Below are 12,432 nucleotides of genomic sequence, written 5' to 3' on the forward strand. Positions count from 1 at the left end.
GTTCATCATGGCCCCTGCATCACGCTCCCGCGGGCTGGGCCGGAGCAGGAGGTGGGGGGAGGCGTCCACCAGACCTGCCCACTCTGCCAGGACCAACAGGAGAGAGAGAGTAGGTATGGCGACCATGGCAACCTGCCGAGGGGGGGAGGCAGATATATATCGCACTAAGAGAGGGTGCCTGAAAGAAAGAGAGACAGCGAGAAGTAGGAGGTGAAGAAGAAGCAGGAGAAGAGATTAAGTTAGATGATGCTTTTTTTTTTGTCAAGCCCAGAACAGAGGACATCAAATCAAGAGAGAAAAAGAAGAAGAGGAGAAGGAGGTGTAGACAGAGAGAGTGAGGAGGAGGAAGACAGAAAGTGATCAGAGATTGCACACAGGCAAGTCAGAGTAATGAATTCTGAATCCAATCATGAGGTAATAAAAGTTAGCTTTGGCTGGAGAAAATGCTGGACGAGGAATATGGAATGCAGAGAGAGGAGGGGGGAAAACAATAGAGGGAAGGAAAAGAGAGCAAGACAGAGAGAAGATGAAATGGGTGCTATTTAGGCTGCAGGCTGAGAAGGAACAATATGAGGAAAAATAGAAACTGGCCGTTGGAGGGAAGCAGGGTGAGAGGGAGAGAGAGTTAATAGCAGACGGAGACAAAGATGGGGGCGGAGGTGGTTATTGTGCTGCATGAATGATAACAACAATTAAGATCACTGTAAACACGCTCGCCCTCACACAGCTGCCTCCGCGCGCAGACACAATGCAAGCGGTTGGATGTACACGCGAGATAAATGCACGGCCACACTGTGCCTGCGGAGCAACTTAATGATAGAGAGATATGAGGGTTAATGCACAAACATGCACGCACACACTCGCACAAACGAAAAGATAATGACTACCTGGGAGATAGCAGGGTTAATACGAGAGCCGCACGCGCGCACACACACGCCAAAACACAGCACATCATTTTCAATTTACTTCTGGTGCCAACTGCCCTCCCTACCCTTTTCTCCGTTTCCTTCTCACCCCCCCTTCTCCGCTCCTCTGTCTTTTCATATTCCCCATCTCTTCTCCCTATTTTCATGGCTCCAGGTACCAAACACAATTGCATTGATTAACAGGGGCCTGCTGACATAATATTCCCTCTAAAGTCACTCTGCCTCTCTGCGCCTCCACTTCCCCCCTCTCCTCCTCTCTATGTTTTCCGCTCCGTCTTCATCCGACTCTCCTCTCTTTGTCACAGTCTGCCGATTCCCTGACCCTGATCAGTCTTTTGGATAGAAAGCGGCGAGGAAAAGAAAGAGAGCAAAGAAGGGAGGGATGAATAGAACAGAAAGGTGCTGTAAATACAGGCCACACGACTTAAGGTGGAGCAATTGATTGAAGGAAAGAGAGGAGAAAAGGAGAGGACAAAGTGTGGCGGGATGCTGGGAGGTGGCGTAAAATATGTGAGGAGAGAAGCAGGAAGAGAAATATTGATTACCGGGATGTGTATACGTGTTTGGCCTAAACAAATAAGGTGCCAAACCTCCTGTTTTGAGTGACAGGGCTGTGTGTGGTGGAGGAGGAAGAGAGGATGAGATGGAGTGAGAGGGCGAATGAGGGAGGCGGATAGTTTCGGGTAAGAAAAAGAGATGGAGGTGTGGAGAGATAGGGAGAGACAGACCTGTTAGTAGGAGAGAGGGAAAAGGAGAGTGTAATAATGAAGGGGAGGGGGAGAAAACAGGCCTTTGTTGTTTTTTTTTTGTCTTCTTTAAGGCGAGGAAGATGTGGCAGGAGAGAGCAGGAAGGATAGAGAGAGAAAATGAGAGAAAAAGACGAAGCGGTGGGAACACGGTACATCATATCGTTTGGTGGAGCTGTATTCTGCTGTGCTGAGCTGTGAGCCATTAACTGTTAGGCCTGTCACTGTATTTCACTCTCATGAGGTGTTTACGTTGCACTGCTCAGCCAGCGTGTGCCATTCCGTCACAGTGCGCCTTGTTGGAAGTGTGAACACAGTGCATTTTTATATACAGTATCCACTTTCTCCTGCAGAGTACCCTGCCTGTTATCAAACGCACCACTGCCAACATCTCGCCAAGGCGCGCCACAATAAAGCAAAGTAAATTATAATCAAATTCTCATCTAAATATATACTACTATAGAGTTCATTATGTGTGTGAGATTCTGCAAACTGAACCATAAAAAAGCGAGCGGTAAAGGAGTCTCTCTCTCTCTCTCTCTCTCTCTCACACACACACACACACACACAAGGGAAAGGAGTGTGGGAGAATGCAAAAGAGAGATTACTGTTTCATTTGATTTGCTACCATAAATGAATCTTTTGTTAAAATGCAAATGTTTGCATTTAAGTATATTTTATTCCGCTAAAAAAAAAAAAAACATCCTCTCCTGTCTTTGGAGGCGCTTCTTATTTAGCAGAGTGTATACTGCATATATATTTGGCAAGGGACCGCCTACAGCCCAGGGAATGTTTATAAATTGGGATCAATTAGTCAGAAAAAAGGGATAGATGTCTGTTTTTCCCTGAATGCCATTCAAGGTAAGGAATCAATTAGTTATTGAGACATGAATAGCTTGTTTGCATGCGTGGAAGGAAGTGAGAAATCCATATAGTGCCTGAATTGGAGGTAGAGTAATGTGACAAGATAAAAGGCTTGGTTGAACCTGCAGGCAGCAAGAATCATCAGAAAACTGAAACTCATGTTGGATGTGATCCATTTAGTATGGAGAAAAGTGATTTTTTCCATAACTTCCCACAACAATTCCCCAGGAGTGGACATGATTGTCATTACAAATAACCCCGTCCTCAGCGTCAGTACCTTACTGTACAGAGACAGAACAAATAAGGACTTGGAGGGCTCGGAGGTTAGTGAGCAAACCTATAACGTTACATGGTAAGCTCTGAAAATATGTAGGCTATTTGTAACTTGTGTAAGCTATTTTGTTGAGTTGCTTCTTCCAATGGAAGAATCCCACGGGCTTTTGACAAGGGAACCAGTGCAATGTTAGCTTCAGGGTTGGCCTACAGAAAACATCACCCCTGGGCACTCTATAGGCCAAATAATGCCAAGAACAGGGCAACAAAATAGTTGAATGTAACAAACTGCACTTCAAAATAAAAGCTCTATGCAGGAAATTCACTGCAATTCAAAATAAAATGTGTTTTTTTTGTTTGTTTGTCACTTGCAGTCCATTCAGAATGGGCTTACCTATCAGTTGGGAACCGCTCGTCTAGGGGACTACAACGATTGTGTGTGTCTGTAATGCTGAACGTCACATTCAACGTCACAGACCGGACAGAAAACTGGTTTTTAAACAGCGTGAATCAGCACGGAGGCCACTGAAAATGTAACCTCTTTTTTATATCGCTTACTTATTCGGTCTCTCTTTCAACCTCAGTGGCGCGAATTTGGATTGATGTTGGAGCGCTGCTTTGGTTGAACTGGATGGTATTTTGTACCATCTGGCAGACCTTTCGCATTAAATTTGTGCAGTGAAAAAAGGAACTTAGTAGGAACTTAGGAACTAAGTTTTTTTCCCACTTCTGCCCTTTATATCCTACTATTTTCAGGTCTTAAAGTGGCCCTTGTTTTTTTCCAATTGGATCAATTGGAAAAGCCCTAACCGATGGAAATCACTGGCATTTGTGTCGTGTTGTCTTTACCTGCAGTTGTTGGACAGCACAGAGATGTCTGACATCACATGCAAAAAAGCTATAGTCATTTCTTAGCTGCGTGTGCCTTATGAGGAGGATAATATCCTGTTATTTGGTTGATAATATGTTCAGTTTGGTTATTTGGGATGTATCAGATTCATATTATATTGTAATTTATTCTTCTCTTCAATGTGACTGCACTGACTGCAAAAGAAAAAAAAGAAAGGCAGAATTGAAAAAACCTTTCAAATTTCATAAGAGTGCTTTCTTTGATGATTTTTTTAGACTTTAAAACTTTGAATTTGCCTCAGCACATGCACCCTCAATCATCATTTGCTGTCTAAATCATTATATCAGCACTTACACTAAAGTATTTGTATAGTACCTTGTTGATCTCTCAATTTGTCAATCACTGTAATAAGCAGCTTACTGTATCTACAGTATAATTATTTTTCCACTGAGCCTAGTTAGTTTGTCTTTTTAAAACAAAGAAAGTGGCATTTACAGCAGCACTGAAGCTGGCGTACATGCCAGCGACTGTTAGAAGCAAACTAAAAACACCTTCAGGAATATTTACAGAGTACTTAAGAGCAGGAATATTCTCAGGCTGACACAGACAGCTAATCAAGAAGATGAGAGAGAAAACATTCAGGCAGGCGAGCCAGTCTCCTCTTTCTCTTCCAAAAAAAATGCCAGCCAGTGCTTCACAATCAAAACACATCATCATATCTCTGCTTAAACATTTCATTTACACTGCATGATGTGCTCACTCTGATTCCACATACGAATGAACTGTATGTGCAGCTTTTGCAACAACTTCTTCACCGGTTTAAAAAATGTCAAAAAAGGTTTGCAGTTTTGTGTAGCTGAAGGCAAATCAGCTGCTTTGAAGGTATATCCCTCTACAGAGGATTACACTGAAGCCTATATTATTCCTGCAAACTCCAAAGAGACAACAAAAAAGTTGTATAGCCTCTAAACACAAAATGAAAAATTGATTCTTGGTGTCAGTGTGATGGTAGGAGAACAATCGCAATGTCTTGGAGTATGAGATCCCCTCCTTCCCCCCTAAACTGTACGTGCTACAGCTGCAGCGAGCGCCTGCGGTGACTCTGGAAGAGTGAGTCGCGAGAGAGGAGGGGAACCGCTCGGGTAGAAGTCAGTCGCTGGCATCACGCCTCCCTGAGCCCCCCCGAACTCCAATGGAGGCAGCGTGCCAGACCTTGTGCTGCATCGGATCTGCTGGGAGAAATGTGAATGGGGAAAGCAGGAGTCTGGAGTGTGGAGTTGTGGAAGTGCAGTGTTCAGCGTTGTGTTTACCCCACGTCGGGGCTCTGCTGCTTCATTCCATTCTGTCATGCAGAGTAATGGACCTGCTCCCTGCTGCCTATGGCACAGGCTGCACTGAATCAGCCAGGGCAGCTTTCCTCAGCCAACGCAAAACATCTGAAATATATGCACTCTAATATATAGTCTACTGTACGGCATTAGAAGAAATTGCAGCGTCTCTGTGAGTCACTAGAATAAGAAACCCTCCCCCGAAAGATGAAAACTCAATTTTTTCTTTTTGTTCTCCCCCATTCGTCCACATTTAAGACCGCAGTGTGCTCGAGAACACTGCTGCATGTAGCCTCTATAATTTCCGTGGGTCCATAGCTGTGCTATAGTAAAAGATAAGATAAAGTGCCAGCGCAGTGTGTTGCCCACAGTGTGCATATATGTGAGTGTATCAGTATCTGTGTGTGTGTCGTGCGGGGTAATATGGCAGTGTGGGGGAGCGGAGGAATGAAGAGAAGAGTGCAGCTGGAGCTCAATGCTCCTCGTGTTAATTGGCCCATACTTCAATCACAGCCACTGGAGTGTGTCCTCTCTGACGGAACATATCCTCTCTCCCTCTCTTTCTCCCTTTCCCAATGTCTCTCTCTCTCTCTCTCTCTTTCTCTCTCTCCGTCCTGCTGCACTTGTTCACCCACTCATCCACTCTCACTTGACACACACACATGGACACACTCCCCTCACTCAGCCTGCCTCACTCGGTCACTTGGTGTGTTTCACTTGTTCATTCATCTTTTCATTCATTCACCTCACTCTGCACCATCTCTCTTTCACTAACTCCCCTTTTCCCTCCCCCTGATATCTCCTTGCCTGTTTTCCTCCAGCCCTCCTCCATTATTTCTCTCCCCACGTCTTTGTCCTGTACTTCTTTCACTCTCTACTTCCTCCCCTCCCTCACTTCCTCTCTCTCTCATATCTCTCCCTTTCTCTCTCTTTGATCCCTGTCGAGTAGAAGAGCCACCAGGCAGGCGAGCGCCTCTTGTTCCCATTGTGCATAGTGAGCAGAGTGATCGGCGAGTAGCGCAGCGTGCAGCAGCAGGGCGTACAGTCAGAGCTGTGTGTTTTTTACTGCATGGCTGTAAACAGCAGTAGTAAAGCCTGCCGCTGTTGCCTCCCTTGGACTTGAAAGCCGTGGCTATCATGAGCCATTCAAGTGACACAACGGCGGAGCCATCTATCAAACCCTTGTGACACCAGGTCCTCACAGGGAAACGCGACACATCATATTTGTATAAATTACACATGCCACGGGCTGATAACCAGATTAGAGCTGGTCGCTTTCATAAACTTGACATCATTTTTTATGTGGAACAGTTAAATTTGAGGGGCTAGCTGATAGGGAATGTGAAAATAAATTGGGGTTTACAAATTTGAGACAAATGGAAGACGATTGCACACGCTCAGGGCACACAGACATCAGAAGGTTTGTTTTTTGTCCAAGAATATTGAAATTACTGCTACAATCTTATTTCTATTATTCTGTTTAACAGAAAGGCGGCACAGTGGTGCAGTGGTTAGTACTGGTGGCTCACAGCATCACTTCAAACGTACTGGGTCTTTTTGTGTGAAGTCTGCATGTTCTCCCATGTTAGCGTTTTCTCCGGATCCCTCCCACAGTCCACAGACATGCAGGTTAGGTTAATTGGAGACTCTAAAGCTTCATTGCCACTTCCCCCCCAAAAAAACCTTCTAATATCTGGCTTTTTAATTCAATCGGAAAGTGTACAATCGGCATTCACAACCGAGTCAAATGACACTGCAATAGTAATGAGTATTTTATTACCTCTGGCTCTGATTGGCATTGATGGAAAAACAATAACAGGGTGAACGCACTAATTTCAGCCTCTCCACCGGCAAGATGCAATGACGCATGGCCAGTAATTACCATCCGTCTCCACCTAAGCAGGACTTAAACATCGATCCAAATTAGTCTGTGCCGAGTTTGAAAAAGACACTGAATAAGTAAGAGATATATAAAGAGAAGTAACTACCATGAAGTTTTTCATAAACCCCTGTCCATGCTGCTGTCTACTGTTTATCTGTTCTCTGGACTGTCCATGACGTCAAACAGACACACCAAAACAACCCACACACACGCTAGTCTGCAGAGCCATGCACACAGCTCTGCTCTACTTGCAATGGGAAAGCAGTCTATAGCCTATTTTTAGCGGGTTTAGCCCTTGCTTAAACGAAAAAATGCACATGCACCAATTTTGGTAGAAAAATGGTAAATTGGTAAATTATCCATAGGTGTGAATGTAAGCTTGCCTGGGTGCTCTGGAATCTGCCCACTCCAAAGAGTTGACAGGTTAGTCTGGCATCGTAAAATGAAACAGCTGATTTTTTTATTAAAAAACGATAAGCCAATCAGCACCATAGGCAGGACCATTACCTGTTGTCAAGCTGTGCAACAGAACCAATAAGCAGTAATAACTACAATGTCAACCGCTATAGACAAGACTGACGCTGCTTTCAACATCTAAACCAACACTTCTTCTCAGCATTGCCCGATATTGTACTTTTTTTTTTTTTTTACAACCGGATTCCAAAAAAGTTGGGGGCACAGAAAGAGCAAAAGGACCATCCAGATAGTTCCCATCACAAAGTTTAAAAGCAAACACCTGTGATGGCATGGGGGTGTGTTGGTGCCCATGGCATTATGGGTAACTTGCACATCAGTAGGCAGGTTCCCATTACAGATTTATGCAAAACGTAAGCAATATTTTGTGATAAAACATAATTAGGGGGTGACTGTGTTTCCACTGGGTGATGTTATGTGACTTCTTCTCTCGCGCTAACATTCAAAGAAGCATGATGTTGTTTGTTCAAAACATTAGCGATTTTATTTCTATTGCAGCTCCCGCACTAGCCATCATTATTTCCAATCAAAGGCAAAGCAGGCGTGTTATGCAAGCAGTAACGGAAAGGCAAGTCCCTTATATGTGAGAGCTTGATTTTATATTCACAATTTGAATTTGACCAATTTGAGAATTATTGGAAACCCAACTTGAGAAAGCACCATAAATGCTGAGAGGTATGTAAAGGTTGCGGCACAACATATGCTGCAATCCAAAACAATGCCAGGCCACATTCTGCACATGACAGCAGCGTGGCTCGAAGTATAAGACTGCAGGTGTTAAACTGGCCTGCCTGCAGTCCAGGCTTTTCTCCTATTGAAAATGTGTGGTGCATTATGAAGAAGAAAATATAACAACAGAGAGCCCACACTGTTGAGAAACTGAAGTTGTATATCAAGCAAGAGAATGGAAAAGAATTTCACTTTCAAAACTTCAACAATTAGCGTCCTCATTTCCCAAACGCTCACAGAGATCTTCAACGTGTTGCAGGCATCAAAATTCAGAATTAGTAAATATTTACAAAAAGAAATCAGGGTTGTACTTCACTCTGTTCCATTGTTAAAAGCCCAGTCAAAACCTGAATGTTGGCATGGCTACATATCAGTGCAGACTTAAAATGATGTAAGAATCGGGCGGATGCATCGGTCTCTAGTGATTGGTTAGAGAGAAGCGAATCCCACTCTCCCACATTAATCAGTTAGAGTGGATGCAATGTCAGACAGAAGATGGAAACTGGAGTGTAGCAAGTTGACTATTCTGTTTGATATCAGGCAAAATCTGAGCATGAATTTTTGTCTGGCTTTATGTGTCTGCCCTGTGGTTTACTGACCTGTCCAGGGTGTACCAAACCTCTCACCTAATGTCCATCCACTGCAACCCTGTAACGGATAAGCTTTCTCACTCGCGTCCCTTTCAACAGTCATCACTGCAACCTGTGCTCTACTCAACTGGCCATCCCTCCACACCAGGCAACAGATCCACTGGTATCACTTCATTCATCAAACTATCATCGGCAAAACTCCTCTATATCGCTGCTCACTACTCGATAACCTCATAACCGCACTTTAGGCTATAGTTTATATCTATGGTCATTGCCAAAGTCCAAACCTCCATGATGCTAAAGACGCTAAAGCTCCACACCTCAATCCCTTTACCCTCCTTTAATAATACAGATGCATGATATTGGATTTTTTGCCGCGGATATCCAATATGCCAATATATAACAACTCATTTGGTTGCTTACCGATATCAATATATCTGCTTTTTTGCACACATAATTTTAGTAATCATCAAGTCTCTTCTGTAGCAGAATTACGTATCATATTATGCATACTCTTATAGTGATGGTCCGCCAGCAGATGGAAACATTAAATACAATGCTTTTCACTGCATAATCATTCATTGTGCAAAATACTTCAGCTTAGGGTTGATGTTTTGTACATGTTCATTTTGTCAATTAAAAAATATATATGCATTTTTATGTTGCATGTTGGCCAATATCAATATTTGATTTTAAAGTTTCTGATCTCTCTCTCTCTCTCTATATATATATATATACAGTATACTGTATTTACTGGGATGTTTTAGTTTTGTCTAATTTTGTTTTATTTCACCAGCCGCATGGATGTTTTAATGTCCTGTATTGATTTGGCCCCACTTTGGTCATGACCACGTTGTCATTGTAACCCTTATTTGGTTAAATAAAGTTTTTAAACTCCACCGTGTTGTACCTTTGCATTTTCTCCTATATCTCTCTGCATATACAAAGGTTAAAGTGGTTACAGTTTAGGGGAAAGTGAAATCTCCACTGGCTCTGTATGACACATTCTCAGTTTGTCCTTTCTGAATTTTGTAACCTTTTACAGGAACAAAATGAAACAGTCACCTTGACATCTATCTTTGTTTCTTCAGCGCAAAACAGCATCTTATTCTGACATTTCAGGTCCCTTTAATTTCCATGTGGTCGTACAAAAACAAATCTCACTCCAAAGTTCAGCCATTTTTTAATTCAAATATTTCTTTTTTCTGCGGGTTCGGATTAAACACTTTTACCAAGAGACAGTGTCAATTAACTGGACTTCACTTCTGTACATTCAGGGGATAAATTTCCTTATTTGAATGGGAGGACGCTCCTTGTTTCTCTTCCCTCTATGGATTGATGGAAATGAGATGAAGCTGACCCTGGACGCTGCCACAGTGTAGCACTAACAATCCTCTGACCTCATTTTTCAACAAAAAAGAAAACGTCTTAGTGCTACCCACTGTGGTTTCTGAAACACGAGACGTGAAGAGCAGTGACTGGAAATCACATCATTACGGATGATTATCACTGAAATATTTGACATTACCACATCTCATCTTTCTAAAGCTCAGAGTACATACAGTAATTATCAAATTGGAGAATGTGTTTAATTTTGCTTTAATATAAGCTTGCACACGTCTAGTCATTGCAGTAAAGCTCAGAAAATGAACTCATGTAACCTGAGAGAGAGAGAAATCAGCTGATAAAAATAAAGGCCTGTCAGTTGTTTCACTTTGCTTTGTAATACAGCCTTGGCATCTTGAATATTTTTTTTTTTCACTTTGTTTGTGTGTGTGTGTGTTTTATCTTTCAACCTCCTGTCATTCATTTAATCCTCAGGACATTGCAAGCTCACACACATACACATACACATACACACTGTATTTTTTATACAGGCAGCATAAACAACGTCAATTTGTTATGAATGATGCACAGAAATATTTCAAGACTGTCTCTATTTTATCGTCTCTCCCTCTTTCACACACACACACACACACACACACACACACACACACACACACACACACACGCACGCGCATCTACACATCCATTCAGAAAACAGCTACAAATGGTTTACTACCCTCATGAGTGTTGAGACATAAATATCAGCGGGGTCATATGCTTTCATGTGGAAAGGCCAGTGTCTGGGGATCTTGCATCAGGAATTCACACGACATAGAGCTGGGTGTTATTTCAATAAGCCTAACTGGCCTATACTGACTTGACTTGAATGACTAAAAATGGTTTTATAAGGAGACTACATAGTTTTGTATGCCCACTGCCAGTGCTTGTATAATATAAGTGCTTCTTTAAGGCCGGCCAAGGAGTAAGAATATTTCATTCCCCCACCTCAGCACCTGACATGTAATACAGCTGGGAGCAGAGGACTGCAGCGCCGGCCCCCCTCTGCTCCCAGGTCGACTATAACCACATCATTTACTGGATTTAATGTACATATAAATTGTTTTCTGTAGTTGCTTTTCTTCCCCAAATCCTCTGTCAAGATTACAATGCACGACCTGGGGGATTATCTTATTATGTTTGTTTTAAAAGGAATAATTTGTCACTGCTCAACCTCTTACAGGCATCCAGAAACTCTGAGGGCTTTGTGTTTGGGGGGAAAATAGCTTCAATATCACAGTGCTATCAACGCAGCAAAATCATCTAAGAATAAACATGCATTCATGCTGTGAATTTACATAATGTACTGTACATTCATGAATGAAACGCTTGGCTGATTGTTGTTGTTGCTGTTTTTTTTTTTTTTTTAAACAAGCATTGAGATTGAAATCAGGAACAAATTGGATGAGAGATTCTCAGCAGATGGGACGAGACAGCCGAAATAACTCCGGGAATGTTCGGAATTTAGGGAAATCATGTTAAGGCACGGAGCAAATAGTGAGTTTTTCAACAATAACGTTAAATGGATTATTTTCTCATTCCATTTCGAGCCAGTTGTCGCAACGCCACAGTGTTGCTCCACTCTGCTTGCACCAGCGCTTCCATTAATTCCCTCATTGATTGGCCAGACACTGGGATCACCTCGCCAGATCTAAATCAGTCACTAATTAAAAGAGCAAGATGAAAAGCAGCCGACACTGCAGCCCTTCAGGACCCGTAAGGTGAAACATTCTGTAACAACTACAAACTAGGAAGCAGCTCGAGACTCTCGGCAGAAAAACACCTTGCTCTGCATAGTAATGATTCACAATCTTATTCTGAGGATAAACAGATTAAACTGGTGTGGGAAACCTTCACTGATAACTATCGCGCCTTTGTACAAGGTCACGCACAGGCAGACGCGCGTGCAGACGCACAGGCAGACGCGCGTGCAGACGCACAGGCAGACACGCATGCAGACTTTAAACATATGGAGAAATGTGCACAGATCATATTCACACATGCACACCCAAAAATGTAGAGTAAGAGAGAAACAGTGAGCTGGTCTCTTTCAGTAGCAGGTGCCACATGTTGCTGAAGTCAAGCCGGATTCTGTCCGCTTAAATCCTAACGCTGCAATGTCACAATGTTGTGTACAGGTTTCAGCTGCGTTCACAGCACATCTGGCTCTGCCCCCGCTCATAAGCAAAGGTGTTAGAAACACTTCTGTCAGCCTATCCTATAAACGCCGGTGGATCAGTTTGGCTCAGGAAATGCACTCCCATGCAGGCAGAAGCCTGACAGAGAGAGAGGAATCTGAGGATTGAGACCAGTGATTTTTTTTTTTTTTAGCGCAGCCTCAGATGATTCTCAAGAGTAAAAGGTGGTGAGAGGTTAGTGAAGGGAAT

This window comes from Plectropomus leopardus, chromosome 7, assembly GCF_008729295.1.
Source record: "Plectropomus leopardus isolate mb chromosome 7, YSFRI_Pleo_2.0, whole genome shotgun sequence".
Classification (NCBI taxonomy): Eukaryota; Metazoa; Chordata; class Actinopteri; order Perciformes; family Serranidae; genus Plectropomus; species Plectropomus leopardus.